The sequence below is a fragment of the Mustelus asterias genome, chromosome 14 (assembly GCF_964213995.1).
Source record: "Mustelus asterias chromosome 14, sMusAst1.hap1.1, whole genome shotgun sequence".
Classification (NCBI taxonomy): domain Eukaryota; kingdom Metazoa; phylum Chordata; class Chondrichthyes; order Carcharhiniformes; family Triakidae; genus Mustelus; species Mustelus asterias.
In genome coordinates, this window is record NC_135814.1 from 98,911,720 (window position 1) to 98,926,777 (window position 15,058).

Below are 15,058 nucleotides of genomic sequence, written 5' to 3' on the forward strand. Positions count from 1 at the left end.
CAGAAAGCTGTTGGGGCCGGTTCGTTAGATATGTTCAAGAGGGAGCTGGACGTGGCCCTTGTGGCTAAAGGGATCAAGAGGGTGTGGAGAGAAAGTGGGAATGGGATACTGAAAGTGCATGATCAGCCGTGATCATGTTGAATGGTAGAGCAGGCTCGAAGGGCCGAATGGTCTACACCTTCACCTATTTTCTATGTTTCTAAAATAATGATACAGAGGAACAGAGGAACAGGAGTAGGCCATTCAACCCTTTGAGTCAATAAGATCATGGCTGATCTGTGGCCTAACTCCATGTCACTCCAAGCAATGATTAATCAGCAGGGTCAAACGCTTTCTATCCCTATAAACTTCCAAAGTGCTCGATTCAGAAACTGTTCCTTTAGTTTGACAAATTGTGCATGTCACTTCACTCTACAAGAAATGTGTCAGAGAGAAAACAACATTTAACCTTGTCTTCCATTGTTAAGAAATTGCTGGAGTCTATAATTAAGGAGAGGGCAGCTAGCTTTGAGGGAGGCGATGGCCTGGTGGTATTATCACTAGACCATTAATCTAGAAACTCAGCTAATGATCTGGGGACCTGGGTTCGAATCCCGCCACGACAGGTGGCGGAATTTGAATTCAATTAATAAACAATATCTGGAATTAAGAATCTACTAATGACCATAAACCCATTGTGGATTGTTGGAGAAACCCATCTGGTTCCCTAATGTCCTTTAGGGAAGGAAATCTGCCATCCTTACCCTGGTCTGGCCGACATGTGACTCCAGAGCCACAGCAATGTGGTTGACTCTCAACTGCCCTCGGGCAAGTAGGGATGGGCAATAAATGCTGGCCAGCCAGCGATGCCTCTGTCCCACGAATTAATAAAAAAGCGAATTGAACATTTTGAATTTTTCCAGCTGAGCAGAGAGTGGATTGTACAAGGGTGGGTCACGCCTGTCAAATCTAATTGAATTTGTTGAAATGATAAAAACTGTGGGCAGGTTGGTGGGCGAATGTGCATGGATGTTATTTATATGGACATTTAATAACATCCATCATCAGAGACTTAAATATAATTGAAGTGCACGGAATTAAAGGCATATTATCAACCTGGATAGGAAGTTGGCTGAGCAGCAGGAGACAGAAAGTAGGGATAATTTAAAGTTTAAAATTTATTTATTAGTGTCACAAGTAGGCTTTCATTAACATTGCAATGAAGCTACTGTGAAAATCCCTTAGTCGCCACACTCCAGCACCTGTTCGGGTACACTGAGGGAGAATTTAGCATGGCCAATGCACCCTAACCAGAATGCCTTTCAGACTGTGGGAGGAAACCGGAGCACCCGGAAGAAACCCACGCAGACGCGGGGAGAACATGCAGACTCCGCATAGACAGTGACCCAAGCCAGGAATTGAACCCATGTCCCAGGCACTGTGAGGCAGCAGTGCTAACCACTGTGCCACCATGCCACCCATACTGGATGTCATACTGCTGAAGAGGTAACCCTGTTCCTATGTTCCTGTTTATGGGCATAAAGTTTATTTATTAGTCACAAGTAGGCTTACATTAACACTGCAATGAAGTTACTGTAAAAATCCCCTAGTCGCCATATTCGGACACCTGTTCAGGTACACTGAGGGAGAATTTAGCACGGCCAATGCACCTAACCAGCACGTCTTTTGGACTGTGGAAGGAAACTGGAGCACCCGGAGGAAACCCACGCAGACATGGGGAGAACGTGCAGACTCTGCACAGAGAGTGACCCAAGCTGGGAATCGAACCTGGGTCCCTGGCGCTGTGAGGCAGCAGTGCTAACCACTGAGCCACCATGCCACCCAGTGGGTTCAAAAGACACTGAAGTGTCCAATCAGCTATGATTGTATTGAATAGCGGGAGCAGGCTTGATGGGCTGAATGGTCTGCTCCTGTTCCTGTGTTCCTACTTGGGTCATTGTGAAGAGACAAACTTCCTCGCTCTGCCCTGTCGGAGATTTCATCTTTCCAGGAGGCGGTAGAAGTTCAGTGGGCAGGCTCTGTCGCTGTGACTGTGTTGTTCCTCGTGGCCTCCATGGCCTGTTCCACCATCTTGAGCTCAGTGCTCCTTTATGGGGCCAGTGCCTGTACAGGAGGACGAGAGGGACAGCACGTCTAATAATAGGGGGCACGCACTTGAGGTGAGAGAGGGAAAGTCCAAAGGAGATGTGAGGGGCAGGTTTTTACACAGAGAGTGGTTGGTGTCTGGAACGCGCTGCTAGGAAGTGGTGGTGCAGGCAGATTTGATAGGGGCATTTAAGGGGCTTTTAAATAAGCCTAGGAACATGCAGGAATAGAGGGATATGGACCAAGGGCAGTCAGAAGGGAATAGTTTAAGTTGGCGTCATGTTTGGCACAACATCGTGGTCGAAGAGCACCCGAAGACCTCGCTAGTCCTCAGGCGCATATATCTGCTTCTTGGGGTCTATAGGATGCTGCAAATACGTCAATGTATTGCTGCCTGTTCTAAGCACAGCATCAGAAGGATTTGAGTGTGCTTCGGATATCTGTGTAAGTACAGGCAACAAGGTACTTCCTCAGGTAGCACGGCTTTAAGCAAACAGACCGCTCCATGTCCAAGGGCCCAGTGAGTCCGAGCATAGGTCTCCTTTCAAACCAGCACTGATTGAGAAATGACTGATCTGCTGACTAGGCTATTCCGACAGCTCCCATGTCCCGATCAATTGGAGCAGTGCAGCCACCAGTCACCATGGCAACGGCCTCATCAATGTCGACCGAGGTGGACACTCTCACAATAATGAGGGGCCACTGCCAATCCCCTCCGCTCTGGTGACAGTGCGGGAGGCCTTCTTTAGAATCATGGGCCCAGGGTGAAGGCTTCTTGCAGAGAGACACTTAGAACATCAGAGTGCTGAGTTTCTACCCGAGCGAAGCTAATTAATCTGAGAGGACAGATTCTTCGTTGGAGCAGAGAAGTCTCAGGGACGACTTGATTGAGGTGTTCAGGATTATGAGGGGCATGGAGAGAGTGGATAAGGAGCGGCTATTCCCCTTAGTTGAAGGGTCAGTCATGAGGGTTCATAGGTTCAAGGTGAGGGGCAGGAGGTTTAGGGGGGATTTGAGGAAAATCCTTTTTACCCTTTAGGGTGGTGATGGTCTGGAATGCGCTGCCTGGGAGGGTGGTGGGGGTGGGATGTTTCACATCCTTTAAAAAGTACCTGGATGAGCACTTGGTATGTCGTAACATTCAGGGTCATGAGCCAAGTACTGATAGATGAGATGTGGTGGGAGTTCAGGTATTTTTCACTTGTCGATGCAGACTCGATGGGCTGAAGGGCCTCTTCTGCACTGTATGATTCTGTGATTCTATGACAGACATGGCCCCAGTTTAATGTCTCACCCAAACGGGCGACAGCTCTGACCGTATGACCTTCCCTCAGCTCTGCACTACGGTTGTCAGCCTAGATTTTGTGCTTAAGCTTCTGGAGTGAGAGTGGAGGCACAAACCTCCTCTCTCAGAGGCAAGTGTGCAACCAAAAACCATGCCCAACACAGTTTGCTTGATGTTCCTAAGGGAGAACTTGATTCAAACAAGAGGGAGAAAGGAGTATGGTAACAGAGTGAGGAGAGATAATTAGATTGGGCCTCGTGCAGTCCGGCCAGTTTTCAAGAGGGAAACACTTGCATTTATGTAGCGCCTTTCATGGCCTTAGGATGTCCCACATTGCTCTAGAACCAATAAAGTACTTTTGAAATCCACTCACTACTGTAATACAGGAAACGCGGAAGCCAATCTGCAAAATGGGTGGCGTGGTGGCATGGTGGTTAACACTGCAGCCTCACAGTGCCAGGGACCCAGGTTCGATTCCTAGCTTGGGTCGCTGTCTGTGCGGAGTCTACACATTCTCCCTGTGTCTGCGTGGGTTTCTTCCAGGTGCTCCAGTTTCCTCCCACAGTCCGAAAGGTGTGCTGGTTAGGTGTGTTGGCCGTGCTAAATTCTCCCTCAGTGTACCCGAACAGGCGCTGGAGTTTGGCGATTAGGGGATTTTCACAGTAACTTCATTGCAGTGTTAATATAAGCCGACTTGTGACACTAATAAATGAACTTTAAAACTTTAAGATCCCTATAAACAGCAAAGCAGCAATGAAGAGGGAACTCAGTAGGACACATAACTCCACCACGCTATGATAACTCAACATTATCACAATTACGTAGCTTTTCCTTAGGACTTTTTCTTGCCTGGTCGATGCTCTGTAAATACAAAACTGCAAAAAAAACAACTTTTTAAAAAATTAAGAGCTTCCATCTCACTAAGGGGGCTTCAGGCAAATCCACACCCAACAACCTGCTCAGAAAATTCTGCTCACATTTTGACCTCTGGGACAAATTGCACCATTGTGGCTGAGGCAATCTACAATCTATCAAAACAAACAACATTCCCAACAAAACAATACACAACATTCTAAAATGTAAAAGACAATTCGCCCCATCACCCAACATTAATGGAACCTTTTTTAAAAAACCAGGAGCCGGATTCATGTCATTGCAAAAGACTGATCCGTTTTCCGTTAGACCGCATCCCACTCTGTGTGTCAAGTTTAATTGAAATCCGACCATTAGTCCGAGAGATATATTATTTGCAGACAAAAGGATTAATAAACGGGGCAAAAATATTGGGGTGAATTTTCCCGTCCCAGCTGCCACGGGTTTCGTAGCGGATGGGGGGCAGACAATGCAATGGTCGGTTAACCTCGGGCGGGATTTTCCAGTTTTGGGGCGAGCACGGCCGGAAAACTCTGACCATTACCTCCATCCACCTTCAGTAACGGAGGTAATAATGACCATTGATGACCAGAAGTGGCACGGTGGCACAGTGGTTAGCACTGCTGCCTCACAGCGCCAGGGGCCTGGCTTTGATTCCCAGCTTGGGTCACTGTCTGTGCGGAGTCTGTACGTTCTCCCCATGTCTGCGTGGGTTTCCTCCGGGTGCTCCGGTTTCCTCCCACAGTCCAAAAGACGTGCTGGTTAGGTGCATTGGCCATGATAAATTCTCCCTCAGTGTACCCGAACAGGTGCCGGAGTGTGGCGACTAGGGGATTTTCACAGCACCTTCATTGCAGTGTTAATGGAAGACTACTTGTGACACTAATAGGGTGGCACGGTGGCACAGTAGTTAACATTGCTGCCTTACAGCGCCAGGGACCCAGATTCGATTCCCGGCTTGAATCAGAGTCTGTACATTCACGTCTGCGTGGGTTTCCTCCGGGTGTTCCGGTTTCCTCCCACAGTCCGAAAGACAAGCTGGTTAGGGTGCATTGGCCATGCTAAATCTGCCCTCAGTGCACCCGAACAGGCACCAGAGTGTGGCCACCAGGGGATTTTCACAGTAACTTCATTGCAGTGTTAATGTAAGCCTCACTTGTGACACTAATAGATGAACTTAAACTTAAAACTGGATAAAACAAATGACTGCGAATGCCGGAATCTGAAACCACAAGAAAAAATGCTGGAAAATCTCAGCAGATCTGGCAGCATCTGTAAGGAGAGTCTTTCCCCCTATTTTATTGTCCCTTTAAATTACTTTTTCGCCCCCAATGCTTCCCTTTTCCCCCTTTTTCTCAATTTACCCCTCTCCCACCCATCTCCCCCCTCCCCCCCACATCTTCATCTGATACAGTTTACCCTCTGATTTCAGCTTCTCTGCCATTTGGCCATTGTGGTGAACCATAGATGGTTACCACTATGGGTACTGAACCATAGATGGTTATCACTATGGGTACTTGTACATATGTTACTCTGCTTGCTGTTGGGGTTAGGGTTGGGGTGTTCTACCTGTTGGTATTGTTCTGTGGTACACTCCGGTTGGCTCCGCCTTCCTATAGGGGTATAGGGCACTTCCTAGTGACCCTTTAGTCTAGGATTGTATTGTTAAGCAGTATGCTCTATTCTTGTTGCTAATAAAAGCCTTTATTTCCCGAGTACGATCGAGCATCTCGAGTGAATTAATCGCGCATCAGCCATTCACACCTTCTATTCTCTCTACGGATTGCCATTAGCACCTTTAAGCCTTTCCCCTTGATTTTGTGGCTATGACTCATCTTTCATTCCCTCACCCTGCAGTATAAATATCTCCCACTTTCTCTGCCTTTTAGCTTTCACAAAGGGTCATCTGGACTCGAAACGTCAGCTCTTTTCTCTCCTTACAGATGCTGCCAGACCTGCTGAGATTTTCCAGCATTTTCTCTTTTGGTAAACTTAAAACTGATTGGTTATGGGATAAAAGATCACCCACATTGCCTTCCTCCTCCATTATTCTCATCAATAATGACACATTTTTGAATGCTGTGCTGTATTTTGAGCTGTTTGAAATGAAGGCAGTGATGATCTCTGAATACAGATGTGCTGACTAGTCTTTTTTTTTCCAAAAGGACTTCCAAGGAGCTAGATCGGACTGAGTCAGCACATCGCGCTCTGTGTAGGATGCACTGCTTTCATGTTATTTTGGGAATTCGCACAAATTCCGGGGACAGGATGGAGAGAAGAAGAGAGAGAGAGGGAGTGGAAGAGCAGGGAGAGCAAGAGAGATCAGTGACAGAATGTGACCACAGCTAGCAACAGTTTTGGAAAGACATACAAGAGATTGCTTCAACTAAAGGGAGCGTCTCCGACAAACAGATGGCACAGGAGGAGCGTCTAATCACACTGTGATTTAATAAAACAGGGTCTAAATTTATACAAAGCTGCCGTCCCTAACCACCAGGGAGTAAATCAATAAACAAGCATTTTCAGTGTGAAATGTTGCATTTGCTGATGATAAGCTCACTTTACTGGAATAATTCCTGCCAAATGGTTGCCTGCTTCTTAAAAATGATAAAACACATTTTGTTTTGTGTGCTCACACACTCTCGAGATTAATGAAATTGAATATTTGATGGCTTCCGATAGCCTCACAAAGTTGTTACGCACTAACGTTTGGTGAGTGAGTCGGACAGCTCTAGGCCATCGTCATACATACCAAGCAGATTCATTAATAGTTTGTTACTCACCAAGCTGAGGTGATGTTAAGTCCGACTAGGTGTCAACTGTGTGTGGCTCAGCCGATCTGAACTCCCAGCTCTGACTCAGAAGACTGTGGCTTCAAGTTCCCCTCTGCTAAGCTTTGAGCGCATCTTGGAGTAAATACTCCAGCGTCGCACTTACTGGGTGCTGCATTGTCGGAGGCGCTGCCTCTCAAATGGTGGCACGGTGGCACAGTGGTTAGCACTGCTGCTTCACAGCGCCAGGGACTCAGGTTCGATTCCGAACTCGGTCTGCGTGGAGTTTGCACAGTCTCCCCGTGTCTGCGTGGGATTCCTCTGGGGGCTCCGGATTCCTCCCACACTTCAAAGATGGAGCGGCACAGTGACCCGGGTTTCCCCTGGTTTCCTCCCACAGTCCAAAAGACGTGCTGGTTAGGTGCATTGGCCATGCTAAATGCTCCCTTGGTGTACCCGAACAGGCGCTGGAGTGTGGCATTCAGGGGATTTTCACAGCACCTTCATTGCAGTGTTAATGTAAGCCTACTTGTGACATTAATAAATATACTTAAACTTAAGATGTGCGGGTTAGGTTGGTTGGCCATGCTAAACTGCCCCTGAGTGTCAGGGGAACTAGCAGGGTAAATATGTGAGATTGCGAGGATAGCGTCTGGGTGGGATTGTTTTCAGTACAGGTACGATGGGCTGAATGGCCCCCTTCTGCACTGTAAGGATACTGTGATTTGATTCTATGACGTTATGATATTAAATTGAGCTTCCCTTTTGTTTCCTCAGATGGATATAAAAGATCCTAAGGCACTCTGAGTGGGAGGAGTGTTCTCCCTTGTGCCCTGACCAATATCTAACCCTCAACCAAGAATCCTGGCTAATTTTGTTTCCTTTCATAACCTGGGGCATTACCTAAACCATTGTGACATCTACTCAAAAAAATTATCTAGTCTTTTTCAGCAAAAAGGAAATTAGCTGCCATGTTTCCTATGGTCTAACAGCCAAACGTGCAGAGGTTAAGAACCAGGCGACACAGTCTCAGAATAAGAGATCGACTATATAGTACTGAGATGAGGAGGATATTCTTCCCTCAGAGGGAATCTTTGGAGCTCTCTGCTCCTCTGTGGAGGCTCTGTTGTTGTGTATGCTCAAGGCTGGAGGACAGTGCAGTTGATGTTGTCTACATGGACCTTAGCATGACAACTGACAAGGTATCACATGCTAGGTTGTTGCATCAGGTGTGACATCAGTGTCCCTTTAAGAAAGGTTTTAAAACATGACTTCTGCAGCTCACAGAATCCCTACAGTGCAGAAGGAGGCCATTCGGCCCATCAAGTCTGCACAGTCAACAATCCCACCCAAGCCCTATAACCCCACAAATTTACCCCGCTAATCCTTCTAAACTACACCTCTCAGGACACTAAGGGGCAATTTAGCATGGCCAAAGCACCTAACCCACACATCTTTGGACTGTGGGAGGAAACCGGAGCACCTGGAGGAAACCCACGCAGACACAGGGAGAATGTGCAGACTCCGCACGGACAGTGACCCAAAGCCGGGAATCGAACCCGGGCCCCTGGGGCTGTGAGGCAGCAGTGCTAACCACTGGGCCGCCGTGGTTTCTTAGCTCACAGCTTCAGTGATGTCATTGTTGTCGGCTTGGCTACCTGGTGCCCTGTTATTGCTACAAAAAATGTTTAAGTGACGGTTGTTTGTGTTTACTCTGGGATTAGTTTTACGATCCTGCATTGTTAGGAGGATGGTCATGTGTTTTTGGACAGGATCTTTCGTCTCAGTGAGTTTAAGGTTTAATTTTTAGTTCTGAGCTGCAGTTGGGTTTTAACAAGGATCGCAAGCTGAACAGAAGTCTCTCCCTCTCCCTATTTTATTTGGAAATTCTGCTGACGATCTTAAAGCAAGGTTTTGCCGTCCGAGGCGGCACGGTGGCACAGTGGTTAGCACTGCTGCTTCAGAGCTCCAGGGACCGAGTTCGATTCCCGGCTTGGGTCACTGTCTGTGTGGAGTTTGCACATTCTCCCCATGTCTGAGTGGGTTTCCTCCGGGTGCTCCGGTTTCCTCCCATAGTCCAAAGATGTGCAGATTCGGTGGATTGGCGATGCTAAATTGCCCATTAGTGTCCCAGGATGTGTAGGTTAGAGGGATTTAACAGGGTAAAAATGTGGGGTGACGGGGATAGGGCCTGGGTGGGATTGTTGTCGGTGCAGACTCGATGGGCCAAATGGCCTCTGCATTATAGGGTTTCTATGGTTTCTATGTTTCCTGAAGGAAAACAAATTGCTGTTCATAGTTTGCCTAAAGTCCCTGATGATCTGGGACTTGACTTGATCTTTGTCTTGACTTCAAACTATTCTGAGTCTGGAGAGCATTGGACTGCAGAATTCAACTAAGGGCCTCAATCCCAGAATCACGTGAGCATTAATCTGTGCTTTGTTAAACCTGTGAAAAGGGTTTTTTTGTTGTCTGTGGGATTGGTTTTAATTGGAACACATTAAAGATATTAGAGATATTCATTAAGAGTTATACAATATCATGGTTTTGTTGTTTGTAATTGATAAAAGTTCTTGCTAATTTTCTTACTATATATATTAACTATATTCTTAAATAAACTTTGTTTGATAAAAGCTCCCAAATGGGACATTTGAATCATACCTGAAGTTAAACATCTCATGCTTATCCTAGCCAAATTCAAAATGCAAAACTTATGATCCAGGCGGCCTTCATAAAACACTCCGGAATTTCTGACCTGAACCATAACAATGGTTAAATCTCACGAAATCCAGGGTGAGGTAGCCAATTGGCTACAAAATTGGCTTGATGGCAGGAGACAGAGGGTGGTTGCAGAGGGTTGTTTTTCAACTGGAGGCCTGTGACCAGCGGTGTGCCTCAGGGATCGGTGCTGGGTTCTCTGTTATTTGTCATTTATATTAATGATTTGGATGAGAATTTAGGAGGCATGGTTAGTAAGTTTGCAGATGACACCAAGATTGATGGCACAGTGGACAGTGAAGAAGGTTACCTAGGATTGCAACGGGATCTTGATCAGTTGGGCCAATGGGCTGATGAGTGGCAGATGAAGTTTAATTTAGATAAATGTGAGTTGATGCATTTTGGTAGATCGAACCAGGGCAGAACTTACTCAGTTAATAGTAGGGTGTTGGGGAGAGTTATAGAACAAAGATTTGATTTGATTTGATTTGATTTATTATTGTCACATGTATTAACATACAGTGAAAAGTATTGTTTCTTGCGAGCTATACAGACAAAACATACTGTTCATAGAGAAGGAAACGAGAGAGTGTAGAATGTACTATTACAGTCATAACTAGTATTACAGTCATAACTAGAGTGTAGAGAAAGATCAACTTAATGCAAGGTAAGTCCATTCAAAAGTCTGATGGCAGTAGGGAAGAAGCTGTTCTTGAGTCGTTTGGTACATGACCTCAGACTTTTGTATCATTTTCCCGAAGGAAGAAGGTGGAAGAGAGAATGTCCAGGGTGCGTGGGGTCCTTAATTATGCTGGCTGCTTTGCCGAGGCAACGGGAAGTGTAGACAGAGTTAATGGATGGGAGGCTGGTTTGTGTGATGGATTGGGCTACATTCACGATCTTTTGTAGTTACTTGCGGTCTTGGGCAGAGCAGGAGCCATACCAAGCTGTGTTACAACCAGAAATAATGCTTTCTATGGTGCATCTGTAAAAGTTGGTGAGAGTCGTAGCTGAGATGCCAAATTTCCTTAGTCTTCTGAGAAAGTAGAGGCGTTGGTGGGCTTTCTTAACGATAGTGTCAGCATGGGGGGACCAGGACAGGTTGTTGGTGATCTGGACACCTAAAAACTTGAAGCTCTCAACCCTTTTTACTTCATCCCCGTTGATGTAGACAGGGGCATGTTCTCCAATACGCTTCCTGAAGTCGATGACAATCTCCTTTGTTTTGTTGACATTGAGGGAGAGATTATTGTTGCCGCACCAGTTCACCAGATTCTCTATCTCATTCCTGTACTCTGTCTCGTCATTGTTTGAGATCCGACCCACTACGGTGGTGTCTTCAGCAAACTTGAAAATCGAATTGAAGGGGAATTTGGCCGCACAGTCATAGGTGTATAAGGAATATAGTAGGGGGCTGGAAACACAGCCTTGTGGGACACCGGTGTTGAGGATGATCGAGGAGGAGGTGTTGTTGCCTATCTCTACTGATTGTGGTCTGCGAGTTAGGAAGTTTAGGATCCAGTCGCAGAGGGAGGTACCGAGACCCGGGCCACGGAGTTTGGAGATGAGTTTCGTGGGAATAATGGTATTGAAGCATGAGCTGTAGTCAATAAATAGGAGTCTGACATAGGTGTCCTTGTTATCTAGGTGTTCCAGGGTTGAGTGCAGGGCCAGGGAGATGGCGTCTGCTGTGGACCAGTTGCGGCGATAGGCAAACTGTAGTGGATCCAGGTGGTCCGGGAGGCTGGAATTGATTCGTGCCATGACTAACCTTTTGAAGCACTTCATAATGATGGATGTCAGAGCCACCGGCCGATAGTCATTAAGGCACGCTGCTTGGTTTTTCTTAGGTACCGGGTTGATGGTCATCTTCTTGAAGCAGATAGGGACCTCAGATTGTTGTAAGAGATCTAGGGGTACAGGTTCATAGCTCCTTGAAAGTGGAGTCACCGGTAGACAGGGTGGCGAAGAATGCATTCAGCATGCTTGGTTTCATTGGTCATAACATTGAATACAGGAGTTGGGACGTCTTGTTGAAATTGTACAAATCATTGGTAAGGCCACACTTGGAATACTGTGTGCAATTCTGGTCACCCTATTATAGAAAGGATATTATTAAACTAGAAAGAGCGTTGAAAATATTTAGGATGCTACCAGGACTTGATGGTTTGAGTTATAAGGAGAGGCTGGATAGACTGGGACTTTTTTCTCTGGAGCGTAGGAGGCTGAGGGGTGCCCTTATAGAGGTCTATAAAATAATGAGGGGCATAGATGGTAGATAGTCAATATCTTTACTCAAAGGTAGGGGAGTCTAAAATTAGATGGCATAGGCTTAAGGTGAGAGGGGAGAGATTCAAAAGGGTCCAGGGGGCAATTTATTCACACAGAGGCTGGAACTAGCTACCAGTGGTAGTAGTAGAGGCAGGTACAATTTTTGAGGCAGGTATAATTTTGTCTTTTAAAAAGCATTCAGACAGTTACATGGGTAAGATTGGTGGAAAGGGATATGGGCCAAACACTGGCAATTGGGACTAGCTTAATGGTAAAAACTGGGCAGCATGGACAAGTTGGGCAGAAGGGCCTGTTTCCATGGTGTCAACCTCTATGACTCTATGACTGAGATATTTAGATTTCTACATATTGAAACATCAAGGGATATGGGGATGGTGCAGGAAAATGGTGTCAAGGCAGAAGAATAACCATGATGGCCTGGTGATATTATGGCTAGACTATTAATCAAGAAACTCAGCTAATGTTCTGGGAACCCGGGTTCGAATCCTGTCATGGCGGATGGTGGAATTTGAACTCAATTTTTAAAATCTGGAATTAAGAATCTACCGATGACCATGAAACCATTGTCGATTGTCGGAAAAACCCATCTGGTTCACTAATGCCCTTTAGAGAAGGAAATCTGCCTTCCTTACCTGATCTGGCCTACATGTGACATGCACAATGTGGTTGACTCTCAACTGCCCTCTGAAATGGCCTAGCAAAGCCACTTAGTTCAAGGGCAACTAAGGGATGGGTAATAAATGCTGTCCCAGCCAGTGATGCCCATGTCCCATGAATTGAAGGGTGGAGCAGACTTGAAGGGCTGAATGGCCTAGTCCCACTCTTATTACTTCTGTTCTTATATTCTAATGTAAATGTTCCTTTATGCATTCAGGCTCACATTTATCAGTGTCAGAAGCTATATTTACAAAGCGAATAACATGGTTCAAAGTGGCCGATATCTGGGATACAATATAGAATGATTGAAAAGTACTTGGCCACATGAGCAGATGTTACGAATGGTTTCTCTTTGATGTTGTTGGATAAGATAAAAGCTAAATCAATTCATTCGTCGAATCTTTCCCAGGTAGTGTACATGTGTCTCCTTGCCTTTTATCTTACAAAGATATTTATTCATAACTGCATCGAACAAAGCAAAACATTCTACGAATTTCAAGACGTTCCCATTAACAGAAGTTGCAGTCTTTCGTGCGTTACCCAGAAGGCCAGATTTTGCACATCAAAAGCTCTCTGTGAAGGAATCAGTTGTTTTAGGATTTTCTGCCTGTACTTTTCTTCAAATTTTGACACACTTTCCTCATCAGTGATTTTCTTATTTTTTGTTCAATGGCAGTTCAAATTCTTTCAGTTTTGAAAATTCTCCAAATGTTCACTGCTTAGAACATAGAACAGTACAGCACGAGGAACAGGCTTTTCGGCCCACGCTATTGTGCCAAACATGACACTAAATTAAACAAATCCCTTCTTTTTGATTTGATTTGATTTATTATTGTCACGTGTACTAGTAGACAGTGAAAAATATTGTTTCTTGCGCACTATACAGACAAAGCATAACGGACATAGAGAAGGAAATAGAACATAGAACATTGAACATTACAGCGCAGTACAGGCCCTTCGGCCCTCGATGTTGCGCCGACCAGTGGAACCCATCTAAAGCCCCTCTAATCTACACTATTCCAATATCATCCATATATTTATCCAATAACCATTTGGATGCTCTTAATGTTGACGAGTCCACTACTGCTGCAGGCAGGGCATTCCACGCCCTTACTACTCTCTGAGTAAAGAACCTACCTCTAACATCTGTCCTATATCTCTCACCCCTCAATTTAAAGCTATGTCCCCTCGTGCTAGCCATCACCATCTAAGGAAAAAGGCTCTCACTATCCACCCTATCTAATCCTCTGATCATCTTGTATGCCTCTATTAAGTCACCTCTTAACCTTCTTCTCTCTAACAAAAACAACCTCAAGCGCCTCAGCCTTTCCTTATACGATTTTCCCACCATACCAGGCAACATCCTGGTAAATCTCCTCTGCACCCTTTCCAACACTTCCACATCTTTCCTATAATACGGCGACCAGACCTGTACGCAATACTCCATATGCGGCCGCACCAGAGTTTTGTACAGTTGCAGCATGACCTCCTGGCTCCGAAACTCAATCCCTCTACCAATAAAAGCTAACACACCGTACGCCTTCTTAACAACCCTATCAACCTGGGTGCCAATGTTCAGGGATCTATGCACATGGACACCCAGATCCCTCTGTTCATCCACACTACCAAGTATCTTACCATTAGCCCAGTACTCTGTATTCCTGTTACTCCTTCCAAAGTGAATCACCTCACACTTTTCCGCATTAAAAAGGAGATAGTGCAGAATGTTACAGTCATGGCCAGGGTGTAGAGAAAGATTAACTTAATGCAAGGTAGGTCCATTCAAAGTCTGATGGCAGCAGGGAAGAAGCTGTTCTTGAGTCGGTTGGTACATGACCTCAGAATTTTGTATCTTTTTCCCAACGGAAGAAGGTGGAAGAGAGAATGTCCGGGGTGCGTGGGGTCCTTAATTATGCTGGCTGCTTTGCCGAGGCAGCGGCAAGTGACGACAGAGTCAATGGATGGGAGGTTGGTTTGCGTGATGGATTGGGCTACATTCATGACCTTTTGTAGTTTCTTGTGGTCTTGGGCAGAGCAGGAGCCATACCAAGCTGTGATACAACCAGAAAGAATGCTTTCTATGGTGCATCTATTAAAGTTCTGCCTGCCCTAGGTCCATATCCCTCTATTGCTTACATATTCAAGAGCTTATCTAAAAGCCCTTAAACACCCCTATTGTATCTGCCTCCACCACCACCCCTGGTAGTGCATTCCAGATTCCTACCACTCTCTGTGTAAAAAACTTGTCCCTCTCCTTTGAACTTTCCCCTTTTACCTTACATCATGACCCCTATTATTAGACATGCTGACTCTCTTGTCCTCCTGTACAGGCACTGGTCCCATAAAGGAGCACTGAGCTCAAGATGGTGGAACAGGC